Genomic DNA, 22,165 nt, shown 5'->3' with positions numbered 1-22,165 from the left:
CCGTCGTCGGCATTTACGCCGACTAATTCAGCATTTAGGTTCAGTCTGTGGTTAAAGTTTTGTTTTACATCAAAATCGTTGTCAACTATAATGGAATTTCAAGAAATTGGGACAGAAGCTTCTTTATGTCCAAAATACAGTATCCAGGGCAAATTTTTGCAAATATTTATTTTCATTTTTCCGCATTTTACTACTAGATGCATGGACTTCGTTTTTCCTGAACAGTTAATTTCATGTTTTGTCTGAGGTTAAAGATTTTCGCGCAGTCATCAATAACCGTTTTGTTTAATCGTCCAGTTGCAAGTTAAATGCATATCCATGCAGGTCAAGATCACGATAATGATATATGAATGTTGTAACTATTGTGTTCTACATTGCGCTGGACTTTAACTCGTTTGTTCAAAATGCAACAGTCAGAGTAAAGACATTGAATATATCTTATAAGTGGGTGCGGCTTTTTTGCTAAGATTTTAATTCCATATGACGATCTGTAGCTGTTTGATTTTATAGGAACTTATTTTGAACAAGGAACGTATATATACTGTACCAAGGTTTAACGTTCAGATTATTTATACAATATTGAAAACATAACATTTATGAAGCCATGATTTTTTATTTTTTATTGCGAATTCATCGCATAATATCATTCATTACGACTATTTTAAACAAAATGTTCCGAAATTTTTCAAAATATTATTTATTTTACTTTATTACACATAAACAAACAAAAAACAGATGACACTCAACGACTTCACAGGTAAACGGGAAAGCAGCAGGCGTCCTTATAAACGACTATTTAATAAAAACACCGAATATTGATGTGTACCATATATGACTTTGCCCCCAGTTCATCCAAATCTCGCATATTCTCGCATGAATTTTAATTAAACGCTTGACCCACTCAGAATTCTAGGTCGCGAACAAGCTTTCCCTGAACTAGTCTATTAACCAGGACAAATAACTTTAATGTTCAAAATAAGTTTAGCACAGTTGAAATACACTATTTAGAAGTCCTAAACGGCGTTTTGCATTTGCGCCGATCTGCATTTCATTTGCGCCGATTTTTTCTTTCATTTGCGCCGATTTTTTTTTTCATTTGCGCCGATTTTTTTACAGGTAAATTACAGGTGAAATGATATAAGAAGATATGGTATGAGTGCCAATGAGACAACTCTCCATCTCAGTAATGTTATTTTCGTTTATCATTAAAGACCTTTTCCGTTAGCCAGTTGTACATATGTTATGATACACTTTGTCAATCATAACATGTATATAACTGTTGTCTCCTGCTCAAAATCAAGAAGTAAAAACCTAGGATAAAAGCACTTTGTTTATACTAAAATGACGAATTAAAAAATCGGCGCAAATGAAATGCAGATCGGCGCAAATGCAAAACGCCGTTTAGGACTTCTAAAAACGGCGTTTTGCATTTGCGCCGATCTGCATTTCATTTGCGCCGATTTTTTCTTTCATTTGCGCCGATTTTTTTTTTCATTTGCGCCGATTTTTTTACAGGTAAATTACAGGTGAAATGATATAAGAAGATATGGTATGAGTGCCAATGAGACAACTCTCCATCTCAGTAATGTTATTTTCGTTTATCATTAAAGACCTTTTCCGTTAGCCAGTTGTACATATGTTATGATACACTTTGTCAATCATAACATGTATATAACTGTTGTCTCCTGCTCAAAATCAAGAAGTAAAAACCTAGGATAAAAGCACTTTGTTTATACTAAAATGACGAATTAAAATATATGTACAGCATTCAAATCCATAAAAACGGAGTACATTCAAATCATAAATCTGTTCTTTCCGAGTATGTATAGGCAACACATCTAATATATTCCTTTCTTATGACTTCGTCTCTTCTATATTTGGCGTAATTGTCGATAACGAAGGCCACCTTTTCTTTGTCTGGCATACGTACTGGTTGGGGCATTTCTAGAGATCGCATTTTCTCACAAGGAAGCTATTAAACCAAGAGTTCCAAATGGTGAAGTTGAATTCATCCCTTTGTTAATTTTATGGACGCCATCACGAATTGGTTGTCCGTTATGGAATGTGTACTTGTACGTTGTCTAAGAATGTATGACATTTGTCATCAGCAGGAGCGGAGCGTCAGACTATGTCAAACGTGAAGCAGTCATCGATTTCATTTTAGGGAAAGTAATGGTAACCCGAAACATTGGGATAGCAATTTACCAATTGCAATGTCACTTGATTTGTCTTTATACTCTCTGCTCAGCCAATGTAAAAGTATGAACTTACCTGTAACTTACCTGTAAATCCAATTAGGGAAAAATATAAAATCGGCGCAAATGAAAAAATGAAATCGGCGCAATTGAAAGAATGAAAAATTTCAAAATCGGCGCAAATGTCATACGCCCGTCCTAAAGAGTTTCCTATTAGAAAGTTATAATCTTAATTAAAAAAGATACCACGCTCCATTATCTTTCCGTAATTTTCTCTATTAAAACAGTGAAATATGGTATCATACATTTTATTGCTTAAATATACATTTTAGTACTTACATTTTGTGTTTAGTAAATTGAAATTTAAAATTTTAAGTGTTTTTTTGTCAATTAGATAATCTAATCATGATGATGGCAACTGCCCAATACCTGAAATATTTATTACCTTACAACTTCATTATATTGTTTATTGGTTTGTTATTTAACGACACGTGCGACTGCCCAGTGCAATGTTAACCATTAAACAAACGCTGTTGGGTGTTTGATCGGTTCATTTTTATTTATCCAACTTTTTAAAAACTATATGTAGTATAGGTAAAAAAAGTTTGATAGATGAGATCAAAGGTAATCAAGAACAAAGGTTTTTATTTTAAATTAGAGTTTGGGTTGAAAAATAAGAGTGAAATTATACCCGGATTAAATTTTCTGTAGTATTATTTAGCATAGCATGTTAAAATGTGCAACTGACATTTAATTTTCATCCTCGTTGAACTAGGTGGAATACTGCATCAGTGTAGTGATATACGTTGATCTGTCCTTGCTGTAGTCTATCCTTAAGTTGGGTCAGTCTGTTGTCTATGGGCGGAACCGTAGCTCATAGGTCCTTATGTTATTTTTGGACTATTTGCGGACAATAGATGGTTCGGCAGCTATTGTCTATGTAGGTTTAGGGGCGTTTCCATGATATTTGAAAGAGGGGGCGGGGAATGAAAAAAAAACGGCAATTATTTTTCTCTGCCGAACTTCCTCCATTAATTGTCTATGGTTTGTTAAAATGGTTGGATTGATCTTAAAAGCAGAAGACCAATAACGAGAAATTCCAAACATACGGTATAAGGCGTTACTAAACATTTCAATAGTCCTAGGCCAGGATTTTATGAATGAAAGACGTAATTATGGTTGTCCTGGTAGAGGGTCCATGAGGAAGCTCAAAAGCTCCTGGGTTTCAACAATTAGCATCAAATTATGAAGAAGCTATACTTATAAATATCTCTCTATTTTAGATAAGATTCTGGTTTCTTTGAACAATTATACATGATACAAGACAAACAAACACTGAAGTATAAAGTTCGTTCGTTTTAAATATTGTCGGATTTGATATGGAATACACGATTGAATATGGAAAATTGACTTTAATGTACAACAGTGCTAAATTAAAGCAATCGTGTCACTGTCTTGTTCCGATAGGTGGTACCAACTAATGGATATTGAAACAATATGATACTACCAAAGGCTATCAAAATTGGGAAGTAAAAATACTGCTTTTCTGTAAGTCGTCGAACCCCTGATTTGTGGGTTTCTTCTGTATAAAAGATGAAATATTTATTTATTATCTAAAATAAAATATACTATAAAACTTACTATCGCCTATTTTATATATTTTTTTAAATAGTATAAAAACATACAGGAACAAATTTACTGTCAAATTTTAGAAAGACACCTTACTATCACTAAACAAACAACCCAATAATTAACAAAAATAAAAAGTTGGCTAAATGAGAATACCTTATTTTAAAAGTTGGACAAATGAGAAGATATCGTTTGATCGCCACATTTTGCATAGAATTAGATCTAAATTTTTTGCAACTTGTATCTTTATTTTTGTTCTAAGAACACATTTCGCACTGAGTGCAATCAGGAGGTCCAGGACGGTTTTGAGACTTTCTGGAAAATTATTACTTAAAATATTTGTCTGACTGTTAAATAAAATACATGTAAATTCATGGAGTGTCAGTGAGTTTTAATTTTTTATACAAATGAGACCCCAACTTTGGTAGTCCAGATTGAACACATTGGACAATCGTATATATGCAATAAGAAACAGATGTATCCACAGGCACTTGTCTCAGAAAAAAAAAATTACCTATATACCTTAATATAATTAAGGTATATAGGTAATTTTTTTTCTGAGACAATATAATTAAGGTATATAGGTAAAAAAAAAATTCTGAGACAAGTGCCTGTGGATGTATCCACAAAATTATAATAACATTTTATGAACTTTCCTGCTTTAATAAATCATTTTTAATACACTTTTAATGTAATACTATTTATAAATCAGTGTTTAAAAGTCACCAATATATGCTAATAAAGATTAAAACTTCATATAACATTGTTATACTTAATCTTGTAAAAAAATCATTAATAAATACTGTTTAAACTAAGATTAAAATTGCATGTGTCATTGGGTCATTTCATGTGTTATTCAATCATTCGTGTTACGTATCTCTAGTACTTATCTATGGATAAGAGCTAACACTACCAAAAACAAATTCACTAGAATCATGGAAGTATGCTAGAATTAATCGAAAAATTCTAGAAAAAAACTACCTCTAGGCTTATACTTTCATCAACAACTTATGTAGCAGATGTAACAATCATCATCCTATAAACGGAATACTTCCAATAGAAGCCCAACTTCATATTAGACTATTGAACAACACCTTTTGCGCAAGAAATCGAGTGGCGCTATGTTAAAAAACCTGAAACTATAAGGCTAAAAATTTGAAGAAAAAAACGGAAAAAAGTGGGATTGGCCTATTTGATGGCTTCTAAGAAAAAATAATGAGGGGAGTCACCGGGTATAACTATATAGGTCTTGTAGAGGAGAAACAGGTGCATCTTTTGCGCAAGGTATCGAGTGACACTATGTTAAAAAAAAAATTGAAAAAGGGGGATTGTTTTCATAGCCTCTATAGAAAAATAATTAGGGGTGTCACGGGGTATAGCGTGGTGATAGATACAGTATACAGAGTGATTGTAGATATACAGAGCTGTGATTAAATTCTTAATTCGACGTCCAATTGTTTGATACTCAAATCCACGCCCAATGACAATGTTCCGTCATGTATTGCCAAAACGACGTCCGATTACCTTTATAGTATCTATAGTAGTCTTCTCTTACCGATGTCCAATATCAATGAATAATAGAATAACAAATTGCTGCACTTACACTTATACATGTAAATGCATATTGATAAATGGCATGCGAGTATACTTAAATCAGAACCCAACGACAAAGAAAACTAAACGAAATATATATATAGGGCAACACTCAGTCTTCAACAGTAGACGAAATAAAGAAGTATAAATGCCAACTGTTAGAGTATTATAATTTGGACTAGCTCTGTAAGAAGTTTGTCAACAATTTATTGTTTTACACCTGGAGTGAAAAATATACAAAATAAATTGGCATTATGTTTTTATGTTGTGCTGTTACACCACTGTCTCAGATTATAGGAAGATTAAGCGCTCACAAACATATTAAACCCAGTCATCCAAGTCTCAGTTTATAAAAGAAACCCACTATAGGTCAAAATACGGTCTTTAATACGGATCCGTGGCTCACACCGAACAACAAGCTGTAAAAGGTAAAGGACTATATAATTGCTTACATCCACCTTATTTGAATTCTGGTGTATAGTTGTCTGATTAGCAATCTCTACACGTTTCATTGTTTTAATATGTATAATTTCAAATGACAGGCGGGATCAGATACCGTGGGAGGTTATTGATGATAATGGCGAAGTTACTACGGACAAAGAACGTGTATTACAAAAGTGGAAAACGGACTATCAAACATTGTTCAACGATCAAACTGACAGCATGCTATATGATGAATGTCACCTAGACAGAATAAAGAAGGGGGAAATTTCATCAGACCCGGAACACGTTGATACATCTTGTTTAAACGAACCTATCACTCGTTGCGAAGTTGAGAAAGCGGTGAGCAGATTAAAATTAAGAAAGGCAGCTGGCATAGACAATATCCCAGCAGAAGTTCTAAAAAACAAAACCTGTATCGATATGTTACAAAATATTATAAATTTTTGTTTTGAAAACGGTGTTTCGCCACTTGAGTGGAAACAAGGAATTATAAATCCAATAGTGAAACCAAATAGTACAGACGTTCTGCTTCCTTTGTCATATCGTGGGATAACACTTTTGTCGGTGCCATGTAAAGTTTACTGTGACATTCTTAATTCTAGATTTGGAGATTGGATTGAAGATTCGGGTGTATTGGTTGATGAACAATGTGGATTTCGTAGAAAGCGAAGCTGCCTAGATCAAATATATAGTCTGTACTCTATCATCAATGACCGTAAATTGTCACGTCTGTCAACTTTTGCCTGCTTTATTGACCTGAAGAAGGCGTTCGACTATGTGAATCGGGACTGCTCAAGCATCCACATCATTTTGACCAAAAAAATAAAATAGCAGACTTCAACTCAGAAGTATCCAAATGTATCAAGGCTGAGGTTAATATCCAGTCATTTTCGAAGCAGTATGCCTGCATGGTCTTTCATTCAGGATAAATTAGAATATGTAAACAAGATAGTCCAATCGCAGAATAGTGTTTCAAGTTACTTTTTGTTCGTCAAAAAAATCTACGTGATCGGCTAATTAAGGTAAGCGGAGAGGATGATGAAACGCAGACCCTTGGACATGTTTCCTCTGAAATTGAACCTAGTGAAGTGATGTCTTCTCATCTGACTATAGCAACTAACAACTAAAACACCATATCCTGACTCCTGATATCGTTTTTGTGACATGGTAAACGACGTGATAAAAAAAATCAATTTGTAATATACCGTGAAATATTCCTAGGCTTATGAATTCCCGTTTCTATCTAGGTTCAAATACTGGTTTTATTTTCAATTAAAGAAAAGGTCCAATGTTCCCCGCCATGCACATCACAAATGTTCATGTCATGTTTTATCTATCAAAGGGCAAGGAACAAGGGAATAACTAAAAAAGCACTTGTTTTCTTTTTCTTTTCTCTTTTCAATATCTTCAGAGAAATTAAAGCTTACAGCAAATGAAATGGGATTTCCATTACCATTTATATTTCAAAGGGTCATAACTGGTTAAAAATATTTGAATATTACTTATTTTTGAAAGTGTCAAAGACATTGCTGATGATATGAGTTTCACTTAATCGGACAAAAATTGTACACATGAGAGTGCTAACACGACCGGTTGTTCGGAGGCCCGGTATTTTTATGTCTCCCGCAACGCGTTTAGCTAAATACTAGTAATCAAAAATCAAAAACCTACGGTTGTAGACGCAAATTCCTGGAAAGAAGAGTCACTTCAGTTCCTATATTCCGAAGTTCCTTAATTATACAAAAGTGCCGCTGTAATGGGGTCCGTTTTTGATATGTCAAATATAAAATTAGGTGGGAAACTTTTAAATGCAATATTCATGAATTAAATGAAGGTACTTTCGAGGAAACAATAAAATTCAGTTGAAAATATAAATATATGAAAAGGTGGGTATTTTGAATTTAAACAAAAATGTAACTAGTGTCGGATTCTGGGGGAGTACATGTGCTTAAATAAAAAATAATTTTCTGCATAAAAAGGTCCAAAATTTTTTAGCCTCGCTCCGCTCGGCGAAACATCCACATCATTTCAACCCTGGCTACGCCATTGTCAATGATGATTGTGGCCAAGTTTAGTTTAATTTAGCCCAGTAGTTTCAGGGGAGAAGATTTTTGTAAAAGCTATAAGCTTCTGTCAAAGTTTGGTACAAATCCAGGATAGTTTAAGAAAGTTATTAAAATTTCAAAAACTTTAACCACAGAGTGAATATTTGTGGGGGCGACGACGGAATGTAGGATTGCTATGTTTCACTATTTCGAAAAATGTTGAAGGCTAGCAAAATTAAGACCACTTGTAAGTAATATACAAAAAAACAGGAAATATTTTTTACAAAATTTCCATCTGAATATTAGCTTGATTGTAAACAAACTTCTGTTCATGTTTAGTACAGAGTTATTAAAATTTCAAAAACTGAGTGAATATTTGTAGAAGACTACAAAAGAAATGTAGGATGGCTTAGATAGTCTTGCTTTTGCCACTAAAGTTGCAGGCGCTATAAAAACATGAAAATAAGTTCATGGTCAGATGTACCTCATCAGACAAACATGTTTACCTTTATATAATCATTCTGTATACCAAATATAGTTGACCCTTTTTTTAATATCTCTTATAACTTTTACTTATAGTATCCAAGAAATAATCCTTATCACAAAATTTAAATATGAACAAATATCCATGAAAATAAGGTCAAGGTCAGAAGAACCTTGTTAGACAGACATGTGCACCATACAATCATTCCATCCATTAAAACATAAATAAACATGAAGAATTACCTTGTTTCAGAGAAACAAATACATAATCACAAAACTGAACATTAATCACTGAACCATGACTTGTTTAGGCTAGGCATTCCCTCAGGATGGTAATAATGAATTGCTGTTTAAAGTCCTGTGGCAATTAAATGCATATTCAGGACAGGTTCGTGAATATTAAGCCTACTTTGTGCAATCCACAAATAGAGCAGCAGCAAATGCCATTTTTTAAATCATTGGTTTTACCAACTTGAGACCAACGCAATAACACAAGACCACTGATGTAATCTTTGTATGAAGGACATGTATACCTTTTTTATAATTTTATAATATACCAAATATATAGTCAGCCATATTACACATTAGGTTGCAACCATTTGATTTTCTGGGGGGGGGGGGGGGGGGGGGGTGTGCTATGGGTTTTTTTTCCTGTGCAAACTTTTTTTTTCGCCTTTGGTGAAGAACAATATATTTTTTTAGCGACAAACCAAAAACATTTTTTTTCTTTCAATTTTAGCATAAAATAGTGGCAGCTGAGGGTGAAACCAAAATTTTTTTATTCTCATGGTCCAAAACAAATTATTTTTTCACCAAAACCTGGAAACAAACTTTTTTTTCAAAAAAAAACCCATAGACCCAGCCCCCCCCCCCGAAAATCAAATGGTTGCTGCCTAAAAAATGTCAAATTCATGTCATAACAAGAATGTGTTCAAAGTACCCAACATGGATGCCCCCACTCGCATTATCATTTTACATGTTCAATGGAACATGAAATTGGGTAAAAAGTCTTCTTTGGCATTAAAATTAGAAAGATCATACCATAGGGAATGTGTGTACTAAGTTTCAAGTTGATTGGACTTCAACTTCATCAAAAACTACCTCGACTAAAAACTTGAACCTGAAACTTGCACTTTCCTTTTCTATTTTAATTGGACCGTGAAATTGGGGTCAAAAGTCTAATTTGGCTGTAAAATTAGAAAGATCATATCATAAGGAACATACATACTAAATTTCATGTTGATTGCACTTCAGCTTAAAAAAAACCTACCTTGACCAAAAACTTTAACCTGAAGCGGGACAGACGGACGAACGGTACGACAAACGGACGAACAGACCAGAAAACATAATGCCCCTCTACTATCATAGATGGGGCATAAAAACACCCTGGTTATTGAACCTAAAATATAGGGTAAAATGTATAATGAAACACCATGAGGCATCTGCATACAGATATGGAGCTATCGAGCCTCTTCTACAGTTTGCATAATTATGATTTTACATAAATCCTTTTAGCATTATAGTCACCTATTAACAGCATTGGTAGCTATATGATGGTAATCAGCAAACACAATGATCAATTCTGTAAGGTAGTGCTTAAAGCAATGTTTATTTTGGGTCTTATTCAAACCAGCAAAGAAATTACACAAAAAATTCTTAAAAAATTTGAATGATGATGATCGACACCTAATGGAAATATAAATCATCTGCATGTGTGTCATACCGTGGACCACAGAAATTTCTTCCCCCTTTACTTATCCAAATTCAAATGAAATGAGGCTGGTTTTTCAAATATATTTTATTTACCAATTATAATTATTATGATATATCACAATGATACAAAATATCCAAATGAAACCAAACACAATCTGCTTTTGTTAGGTGTGTATGAATATCAAAAAACAAATTGATTCTAGGGATATGATTTTGGACACGTCTGTAAATTATCTCTACAATAAAAAGGAGGAAAAGGATCTGCATCATGGGTTTTGTATCATTAGCATAATATTACATTTATAAAAAATAAATGTTGACATTACTGAGGATTCTATTTATTTTCCGGGTTGTTTTTATAATATTGTTTTGAATACTAATTAGGGGGAGATAATCCTAATGTAATTTCCAATTAAATAAGCATTATGAATTAAATTAAATCATGTCTAATTTTTGATACATGTATTAAATTCTGTAAACAGAGTAATTATTCTTTGTTTAATAAAAAAAACCTTTTTATTGCTAACCAAACTTATAAAAGAATTCCATAAACAACAGAATCCTCAATTAGTGCCAACTTTTAAAAATGACATTAAAAAAACATTACAATTCTTAAACAAAGGAAATTAAAGCTGTTTATGCTACAATAAAAAATACATGAATCAAATTATTTTTTGAGAAAAAACTCAACTTATTTACTGGGTTATAAAAAAACAAAATAGCAGAGACGTGGATTAAGAGGATTTTTCAGAGGGCCCCCTTCAGTGGGAAAAATTTGGTTTAATATTTAGGGAATTACTAAAACATGACTGGAGCAGGGCCCCGCTGAAGCAGTCAGTGCCCCCCATATTCCTGGAAAATTTCTGGATCCACCACTGACTAAATATCTTGATCTATGCAAAAAATTATTAGATCACCAAGGATATGTTTAACAATTCATTTCATATTTTTAATCACATGCTGTTTTAAAATAAAAAGTAAAGTTTATTTACTCACACCAAATTTCTAAGCATATTAATCTTTATTAAATATCCCCCCCCCCCCCCCAAACCCCTTTCGGAGGAAAAATTTGGTTGATTGTACAGGAAATGACTGGTGTTGGGCCCCTTTATGTTAAGTTCTGGATTCGCAAATAGGTAAAGTGAGTAAGTGTATGATATGTTTGTTTATCCATCTACAACTTTAACCCACAATTATCAAGATTAAATGGGACTTTCTCTAAACTTTCAAATAATCTTCAGTATCTGCCAACACTGTGTTCTATTGTTTTCACTTCAAAAAGGTTGGGAAAACCCAAAATTTCATTATAATAAATTAAAAAACATACTGCCTTTAGTACAGAAAATCAGCTGAAAGTTTCAATGAAAATCTACCAAGCTGTGGATGAGAGCTGATGATGGACAAACAAACAAACAATACAAATCTTCTTTAACACCCCATTTCAAAGGCATATTTATGGGGATGTCTCCTCTCCCTGTTGCGGGAAAAATTTTGTTTAATCAATTGCGCTGGCCCCTCTAAGAAAGTCCTTTAGGACCCCGCAAAATTTAAGTTTTAATGATTCATCAATTAAAAAACAATAATTGAATGCAAATGGAATACAAATAATATAAATAAAAAAATATCCAATTTGAAACTCATACAGGAATAAAAACAATTTGTTTACAACTCATTCTGCCACAAGATTACTGTCTAAGGATTCTACTAAAAAAAGATAGTAACAGTTCAGCCACGGTTAGCAGGATATTGTCTGAAGATTGTACCACACAAGGCAGCCAAGGGGACACTTTCAACTGAAAAGAAATAAAGTCAAGTTTTAATTATTGTTTGATTTCGAATTAATTATTATTCTGGAATATAATAACATTTAATGTGGAATTTTTCAAATAAAAAAAGAACCTGATATCACTGAATGTGAAATATAAAAAATAGAAGATGTGGTATGATTGCCAATGAGACAACTCTCCACAAGAGACCAAATGATACAGAAATTTAAAACAACTATAGACTGTATGACCGTCGACAATGAGCAATGCCCATAAACCATTATCAAGTCAACTATAAAAGATTCCCAAAATGACATCTGTAAAACAATTCAATCAAGATAACTAATGGCCTCATTTATGTACAAAAAATGAACAAAAAACATCTATGTAACACATCAACATACAACCCCAGAAACAGGCTCCTGAAGAACAAAAATAAACTTTCCAAACTTTTCTGAGACTTAAGGTGGTACCTTACACTACAGGGAGATAACTCTGTAAAATCAGCTAAACGTTTTAATTACGTTGTGTTATTTAGGGAGGATTAAGCTTTTTAATGATCAAAAGTAGTGTTTGTAAAACTGCTATATAATCAGTGTAATTTATCTGATAAAATAGTTCGTTCAACGTTTTTGAAATTTTTATATTTTTGTCAAAGGGTCAAAAGTAATACTTTGTCAAAATTTTATGAAAATATAAACGAGCCAAATTAATTTTAGTGAAAGTGTTGGGTACCACCTTAACATCAATTTTCCATGAGTAATTATTTGAAATATTCAACATGATGAATGCAGAAGCTGCTGATAAATTCACTAAACAAAAAGTTAAAATAATTGAATACGGTATGTTATTTGTTGTTTAGTTGACACTTACTCCACACAAAATTTATGTTAAAAATGTAGGAATAAAATTCTTTTGAAAGTTGAAACGAATGTATGAACCACTGAATGTAAGGCAGTTATTATGCATCTTTTTATAAAAGCTATTTTTTTACTTGATATAAGGTTATATCCCCTTCATATTTCTTGTTCAGGAAAGGGACAAAAAATTAGTAAAAATGGATACATAGATATCTAGGGGCATAGATACATGTATAATTAAAATTTAAATTGTTTGTTGATTAATAAATTCTCACCTTAAACAGCTCTCTTTACTCCTCAAGCAAGTTACCCAAAGGAAACTTGTGATGCTAACCTGTAAAACAAAGTTCAAGGTCAGTTATTTGCAACTTTAAAAAATATATATATATCATAATAATTGATTAAAAGTTCTCGAATAACATACAAAATTCTGAGAGAAAATAATTGGTATTCAAAATCAAACTAATGGTTATGTTTTCTGCTCTTTGTATGTTTTTTTTATCTCTCCAACTCATTCTCGATTGCTATTTTCAATTCTATTAAGTTTGCAATACAAAAATAAACTTGTACTTTATCATATAGTATAGTATTTCAAACCTTTAAAAAAACAATTGATATCAATTACTATTAAATTATGAAAAAAACTAAAAGCTTGTATACCTACCATCATGTTAACAAAATCAGATATTCAAGTCTTACTCCCCACACCATGAAAACATTGTAATTTCAACAACCTGGAAAAAAATGTTTTTAAGATTAAATTGTACATAATATTTTTTTTAAAAGTGTAACAAAACTATGCCTTGTCACATTTCTTATGAATTTGTCTTATACTATCATTTTCTGTATGTTAACTTGATACCTAAGGTACAAAACAATTCAATTGAATACAAGTTGTTGTTCACATCCATTTGCATTTTTGTGCATCTGATGAGTTGAGCCTTTTTCAACTGATTTTTATAGTTCGTTCTTATGTTGTACTGTTATACCACTGTCCCAGGTTAGGGGGAGGGTTGGGATCCTGCTAACATGTTTAACCCCGCCACATTATTTATGTACATGCTTGTCCCAAGTCAGGAGCCTGTAATTCAGTGGTTGTCGTTTGTTTATGTGTTACATATTTGTTTTTCGTTCATTTTTTTTACATAAATAAGGCCGTTAGTTTTCTTGTTTTACATTGTCTTATCAGAACCTTTTATAGTTGACTATGCAGTATGGGCTTTGCTCATTGTTGAAGGCTGTACAGTGACCTATATTTGTTAATATCTGTCATTTTGGTCTATTGTGGATAGTTGTCTCAATGGCAATCATACCACATCTTTTTAATGTGTTATAAAATTGTTCAGCATTGATGAAGATGTCCTCAAAATCAAACCCATTATAAACAAATAATTTAAAATGCCTATAATAATATGATCATTAGTTTTGTGGAATATTTCAACTCACCACATATTTTTCATGGTAAGACCTCAGACTGGGTTGAAGATTTAATTGACCATCTTCCTTAAGAGCTGCTATCCTAACCTGGAAGGTGGTTTATGTCCTCATCTTATTGTCCATTTGCTTTCAGAAATAACATTATGTAAAAATAAATATCAGATGCACTTTTTAAGTCTTTTGAAATTTCACCTAATCAATTGTAGTTACCCACAATTTCTCCCACCCTCCAAATCTATTATCTATAGCTAGAGCTCTGCTTCCATTTTTTTTTTATTTACAGAACTCTAAATAAAAGTAATTTTAGCAAGTATACATCTGATATTTAAAGAAAATGTGTACAAAAGTGAATATTTTAATTAAAAAAGTTATATTCCATATAAACACACAGGAAATTTCAAGTATAATGAGTATAACAAAGGAATTACCTCCCTTTTGTCCTGAAAATTTCACACTGTTGAGACTCCACACCCTTTAAATATTTAACAATACAAAATTTGTATAATTAAAATAAAGAAATAATAATATGTAAAAACTACAACACATTTCAATAAAGGGATGCGCTTTAGCACATGATACGGCCGTTGCTCTTTTAAGTTTCACCAAAACTGCATAAAATCCCCCTTTTTTAAGTATAAAAATTCATTACTTAAGAAAACGTAAAATCTAAAATTAATAAAAAGGGAAAGGGAGCTTATGTCAATAGATATTAACAATTCACCAAAGTTTCATGGACATTGGTGAAAGCCTTTTTGAGTTATTGTCCAGGTGTGAAAAATCCCTCTTTTTTATGAATAAAGCCCCATAAATCCAAAACTTAAAATCTGGAATTTATAAAAATTGAAAGGGAGCAATAACAAAATGTATATAAAAATTCAGGAAACTAAAAAAAAACACTTTACATATTTTTTTTTAGATTCTCCATTCTAAACCAACTGGAGGCCTTTTGACTAGACAGACCATTATTAAGTTGACAAGTAAAATTTGTCTGTTCCATTTCATTTTCAAAGTAAAAATGAAAGAGATACAGGGGGTGGGGGAATAACGAAGAAGATCTAACAATTGTAAATACAAGCTTCCAATCTAATTGAAAATGGAGAATCTTTACACCTTTTTTTTTTTTTTTTTTTTTTTTTTTATAAAAAATTACATTTTTTGAAATATATACAAAAAAAATTTGAATAACATTCTTCAGTTTTATCACATAATCATTGCTGCAGCCACAGCTTCCTGAAATAGAAATAAACATTCTTAAACATATTTGTCAAAACAAGATCAAACGGATATACCGATTTATACAATTATTAGCAAAAAAGGATGATTAAAAATCAATGGTTGATGTGCATCATGTTTATTTTCCTTTATTAGTTGTATGAATTAATGCATTGGTTTTCTAGTTTGAAACTGTTTCACATTTTGTTATGTTCAGGCACGGCCTTTAAAACTGGTACTGTAAAACCAGAAATTATTGCATGCTATTCTTGTGATTTTTCAACAAATGGACAAATATGCAAGATAAATAATCCCAAGATTTCAGAAAAATCTGGCCTCAAAGTTTTGCATTAGAGATTAGATTTATAAATACAAGTTCCTATTGTGATATTCAACCAGTTGCATTATCTACATTCATATAGGTTTTGCTCATTGCTGAAGGTCCTACAGTGATTGTAATTTGCTTCTCTTATTGATAGTTGAGTAGTTGGCAATCTTATAACATCTCTTTATTCTTAAATACCCAATCCAGATTACCAGTATAATTAAAACTATTAATTTGGAAAATATTTCAAAATACATGTGTTCATAAAAAAATACATGGTGAATTTAAAAGTTCATTAATCAATATTTTAGTTTCTTACCATAAAATTCAGCTCCAATGGCCGTTTCCCAGCTTCAATCCTTGCAGACAAGCTGTGGTGCTAACCTGAAATATAAAATACAAAATTGTTTTAAAGGATAACTTCTGAAATACTGTATCTATGATATATAAAATGGGTTATATATGCGATAGGTTTTGAGAACATTGGTTAGACATCAATCCAACAACACAATTCAATCCTAAAAGGAGTAGGCTTAAAAGATTTTTTTTTTTTTTAATCAAGCCCAAATACTACAAATTTAACATATATATTGTTCTGGTATCATTATTGATACAAAATAAACACTTCATTTTGGCACCTGACACTATAAACTATTAAGTTATGACATCTTGATTATGCAATTCTGGTGTATTCGCAAAAGCGCCAATTAAGGTCCAATTTTTCACAATTCAGAACAGTTTTTAGCATATCCAGTAATAGTTTACGTCTTTTTATTTAAATACATGTATTACCCTTGGTTCCTATAAGTTACGAAACATTTTGGATCAAAGGTATTCTTTAAGCTTTTAGGTAAGAAAATTCACAAAATTATAGCATTTTGATAATATCTCCTAATATAGCTAATTATGGAGACTACAATGTATTATAAAGAAGCGATTTATTTTAAGTCACATCAAGTTTCTTGAAATATATCCATTTAAGATCCAAATTGGGGCCCCTTTGATATTCTATGATAAAAGTTGAAATTTAAAATCTATTATAAGGCCATACTTTGCCAAGAGACCACTGTCATATGATACTGATAAAATAAAGAGTATATACTGTTGACCAAACTCTTATAAACTTTTAACCCTAAAAAAGTCAGTATTCATTTTAAAATAATCTTATTTATAGATTATTTTTTTTTAAACAGGATTAACAATACTGGTACCTACCTACATATTAGCTGTATTTGACCACCAAGTCTTATTCCCACACCATGAAAACATGCCACAGAAAGTACCTAAAAAGAAATTAACACATTTATTAATTTTACAAACCAATTTCTATGTCAACCTAAAGATTGATTTACACATTTTTCTGATTTCTTACTTCAAGTACCAATAGTATAAAATCCACATATTTTGTAAAGATTGAAAAACAAACAAAAGTAGTCAAGGTTTATGATTTGAATTCTGCACTCAACTAATTTGAATAATGAAAATGAGTTGTCTCCCATTGAATGAACAAATCTTGCTGTTAATTGTGCTAGTCTCCCCTTGAAAGTTAATTCCTATCTTAGAATTTACTCCTGCAATTGTAATAGAAATTCTTGTTAATGTACAATCAAGGGGTACAATCAAAATTACGTGATGGATATACACACACCGGAAGTTACAGTCGAACTCGCCGCTTGAAAGGTTAGTAGTTGCATTTTCTTGTTTATATCAATTTAATTTTGATTAATAAGTTGGCACACCGAATGTCGGATAGTATGTAGTTTTAAAATACACAATTGTTTTTGCTAGAAAGCGTGCAGTTATTGAAAACACTTCGACACAGTTCCAAATTTTCAACGAATTTTTGTGTCGAAGTGTTAGCATTAACTGCACGATTTCCAGCAATGATAATTGTGTATTTCAAAACTAGATAGTATCCGACATTCCGTGCACTACCTTATTTATTAAATTTCATTGATATAAACAAGTAAATACGACTACTTATCTTTCAAGCGGTCTGCTCGACTGTTACTTCCGGTGTGTGTATATCCATCACATGATTTTGATTGTACCCCTTGACAATGGTATCCCAAAATATTAAACTGGTAAATAAATTATTGAAAGATGTTTTTCATGCAGAAAATAAGGATGAATATGTACATTTAACAAATATTTCTAGAAAATGTATAGAAATTGTTTGACTTCAATAAACTTGCCTTCTCAATTTCATGGTAAAGCCTCAGACTTGGTTGAAAATTTTATTGACCATCTTCCTTAGAGCTGCTCTCCTGGCTGCCAGAGTGGCTGTCATCATTATCTTAATTGCAATCTTTTCTTTTTTGGTCCATTGTTTATAGAAATAAATAAAAAAAATATCAGATGCACTCTCAATTAATCATGTATCTTGAAAATTTCACCAAATCAATTCTACCCATAGTGTCCCATAATTTCTCCCACCCTTAAATCTATTATCTGGAGCTCTGTTTACATTTTTTTTATTTACAAAACTCTGAATAATAGTCATTGTTAGCTAGTATACATTTGATATTAAACAAAAAACTTATACATATGAATATTTAAGTAAAATAATAAATTTAAAAGAATGAGGAGTTAAATAGGGGAATAATTTATTACCTCCCTTTGCCAAAAATTTCACCTGTTTAGACTCCACATCATTGCTATATCTAACAAAAATACAAGATGGTATAGCTATAATAAATAATAAATAATTTGATATAAATTATTTAAATAATTAACAAAAATATTAAGTACATCATTGTTCACCTAGGTGGTTCACTTCCATTACTCTGATTTTCTCAACCAATTGAAAAAATGGACACCAAGATATATAACAAATCTTGCTTATTGTGGCATTTAACACTAAAAATCTGAATTAATCTTTTCTCACCAAGATGTGTTTTTTTTCTATGCTTCTTGTGAAATAATCTTTTTTATAGCTAAAAACACTGCAAAAAATAACAAACTAATGAAGAAAAAAAGAGATACATCCAATAAATCAGAAAACCAAAATGTACATTTTAACAAAATAACATTATTTTTCTTTTTTTTTTTAGATTCTCCATTTTTAACCTTCTGGAAATGTTTGATAACACATTGACCATAATTAAGATATCAAGAGTAGGTCTAAAAGTAAAATCGGAAAATTATGAAGTATCAATTTAGCCAACAACTTCCAGCTTTGTTGAAAATGGAGAATCTTTACAATTTTTAAATTTTTTTTTTGGTAAAAAAATATGAACATTTTTTAAAACATACACAAAAATAGTCTGAATTACATTCTTTTTGGTTTCAGTTGTATTGCACAATAATTTCCTGCAGCCACAGTTGAAGTCACCTGAAAAAGAAATATACATTCTAACATCTTTCAGAACAATATTCAATGCAAAGGAATAAGTAACTAGTTAATAAATGCACTTATGATGCATAGAACAATAGAACATTGCTTTTACTTTGCTTTGAAGTGATTCTGTAGACTGAATTTACAAACAACCAGTCTTCAGTAGCAAACAAGGGATGACAAGTAGTTGGTTGTTGTTCGACGTATTTATAGATTATCGTTGAGATGACCAATGATAATCTGTTTATCGCTATTTTACCTATGACGACCTTGTCAATTTCAATGTCAATTTTGTTAGCAACGCCACGTGGTCTCCTTAGTTTCTAGCGATAATTTTTCCATCTCAAGCGAGAAGCATGATATGAAAATTATCACAAAAAAGATCAAAGGAAAAATGCACAAAATAGCGATAATTGTTATTATTTCATGGTTTCATTATAAATCAAGCTGTTGGTTTTCTTGTTTGAATTGTTTCACATTTTGCCATGTTTCTAACTTTTAAAGTTAACTGTAAGGTATATGTTTGGCTCATTGTTGAAGGCCATAGTGACCATTTGTTGCTTACATATCATTTGGTCTCTGGGAGATAGTTGTTTCAGTGGCAATCATACCACATGATGGTCCACATCCCATTCATTATACAATGTATATACGGGAACAATTTTAGAAAACTTAGATACATTTTTGTAGTAAGATTTTCTAAGTAACTGAATAATTTTTTTATTTCCTTTATTTATCTTGATACCTCCTTTTAGATTATATCACAGTTATAGTTCAAGAAAAATTAAAGTTTACTACGTCTCAAGATCTGCATAATTAAAATATAATACTTCTTTGCATAACATTCTAGGGTATTTACATGTTCTTGGCTAAATGACTCATTAATTTATGTATTGGTTCTTACCATATTAGTCAGCTCCAATGGCCATTCTCAGCCTCAATCCTTACAGACAAGCTGATGCTAATCTGAAATATAAAGTGTTAAGTCTTACCAGAATGGTTTCAAAAGATCACTGTTACCATATGAAATTATAAAGAAATAGGTTATATATGTGTAATAGAGGCTGAGAACATATATTAACTAGATAGCAATCCAACAAACTAAATAATGAGTTCGATATTCAAAATTACGTTATGTTTGTACTGATAAAGAAAAAAATGCGTAAACTAGAAACCAAACTCTTAGAAACTTTCAAGCCTGAACCACATAAAATTTAAAAAGAATATTTATAAAACATTTATTTTATTCGAAACTGTATACTGGCACCTACCTATATACTAGCTGTATTAGACCTCCAAGTCTTATTCCCACACCATGAAAAATTCTCACAAAAAAAACCTGAAATATATGAAAATTTACAATTTATATACTTTATATTTCAATTTCCCTGACATTTACCAAACATTATTCCAATTTCTTACTATAACATAAATAACTGTAAAATCAATATAAAAGATTAAAATCAAAAACAGTAAGTCTCAAGTTTATTGATTGAATTTTCAACTCCACAAAAATAATAATTTAAATATATTCCATTGTTTATAAAGGTAAATTATGAGTTATCTCCCATTGAATGGCAAAACTAACATTTTACATTAGCAACATCAACTCTATCATATGCCCTTAATATACAATTTTTATCAAATTACTGATTGTATAGAAAATGTTTGGCTTAATTAAACTTGCCTTCTTATTTTCTTGGTGAAGCCTCAGACTTGGTTGAAGATTTATGTAACCATCTTCCTTGGAGCGGCTGCCATGGCTACTTTTCATGCTTTTCAACATAATTCTTTGTGATAACCAGTTCACTGAATCCATTTTAATATTCCAATGTCCTTTCCGTTGTATATAATCCAATATACAATTGTCCAAAGAATGTTCCAAAGCATCTCACAATATTTTCTTTTTACATTCATGGCAGCATGGAAGTAATTCTCAATATAAAAAATAATTGTTTAAACTCATACATAAAACAGTAAAAATATCAGATGTGCTTTTATACATGTAACTTGAATTTTGAAAATTGACCAAATGTTTTTTTTTTAAATACCCACAATTTCTCTTTCCATTTTTATTTAGAACTATGTTTACATTTTTTTTATTTACATAGCTCAAATTATTGCTCTTATATTAGTTAGCAGACATCTGATATGTAAATACCTAAAAAAAGAGGTTATAAAAAAAGAACAGAATATTTATTGGCTAACACCTATAAATCACAAACATTTTTTTAATATTTTGGAGCATAGTTTAATAAAATTTCCCTTGTTTTAAGTTTCTCTTCACACACATCATAAGTATGAAAATAATTCTACAAAAATTGATCATAGCCTGAAGTAGCTCAGTTGTGCAAGTTCATATTTTCCATCAACAAAGGAGAATGGTCTTTACTGAAATTTAAATATATGGAAATATAAAAGGTCAAACATTTGTGATGACGATTAACCTTAATCAATTTGCATGCTCATCATGTGAGTTCTAAACAAAAATTGTTACATTCTTACAAAGGTTTAAATAAAAATCTCCTAATTCAAGAATAGAAAAAATTATAACTGCAGGAGTTGATTACACAAACGAGTACTGTCTGTAAATTTTAATAAAGTTTCACAAATTTCGGGAAAATGGGGGGAAATTTCTCAACCAGTTTCATACTAGGAATAACACAACTTCAACGTGAGTGCAATCTTCCTTTGAAGTTTCAATGGTAAAAGAAACGCTGATAATATAAAATACAAATATAATACAAAATAGTGGTATGTTGTAAGAAATCTTTACATTTAGGATAAAATTTAGGATGAAATATTGTAAACTCAAAAAATCCTGTTTCTTTAAATTAAAAAATAATTGTCCAAATTCAAATTCCATGTAATAAAATCATTAAACTAGAATAGTTGAAGGAAACAGTTTCAAAATTTACAATTCAAAAGTAACATTTTTGTTCCCAAATTAAGTTTGATACATGAACCATATTAATCGGTGATGTCAAAATTTGTTTTTCATAAGAATGCTTCCAAAAAGAGAAGAGAAATCACTGATATCTTGACATTAATAGAGATGGACTGACACAAGGTAAACTTTGGGAATGACTGGTTCCTTAAATGGAGGATAACAGTCAGAACTGGCTC

At 31.2% G+C, this 22,165-nt stretch overlaps 2 long non-coding RNA genes across 2 annotated transcripts; both read right to left on the bottom strand.

The window, feature by feature from the left end:
- Positions 1 to 11,418: 11,418 nt before the first annotated feature.
- On the bottom strand, positions 11,419 to 16,988 carry LOC134725320 (uncharacterized). The gene is made up of 6 exons (XR_010108545.1): positions 16,918 to 16,988; positions 16,022 to 16,086; positions 14,175 to 15,395; positions 13,393 to 13,462; positions 13,004 to 13,062; positions 11,419 to 11,895 (listed from the first exon to the last, which is right to left on the bottom strand). It is a non-coding gene; the product is annotated as an uncharacterized LOC134725320 (long non-coding RNA).
- Positions 16,989 to 17,901: 913 nt separating this feature from the next.
- Positions 17,902 to 20,380, bottom strand: LOC134725321 (uncharacterized). Its single transcript, XR_010108546.1, has 3 exons — positions 20,311 to 20,380; positions 19,944 to 20,005; positions 17,902 to 19,036 (listed from the first exon to the last, which is right to left on the bottom strand). It is a non-coding gene; the product is annotated as an uncharacterized LOC134725321 (long non-coding RNA).
- Positions 20,381 to 22,165: the final 1,785 nt, after the last annotated feature.

This window comes from Mytilus trossulus, chromosome 7, assembly GCF_036588685.1.
Source record: "Mytilus trossulus isolate FHL-02 chromosome 7, PNRI_Mtr1.1.1.hap1, whole genome shotgun sequence".
NCBI lineage: Eukaryota > Metazoa > Mollusca > Bivalvia > Mytilida > Mytilidae > Mytilus > Mytilus trossulus.
Note: the sequence above shows the minus strand (reverse complement) of the source record. Positions and strands in the feature narration are given on the sequence as shown.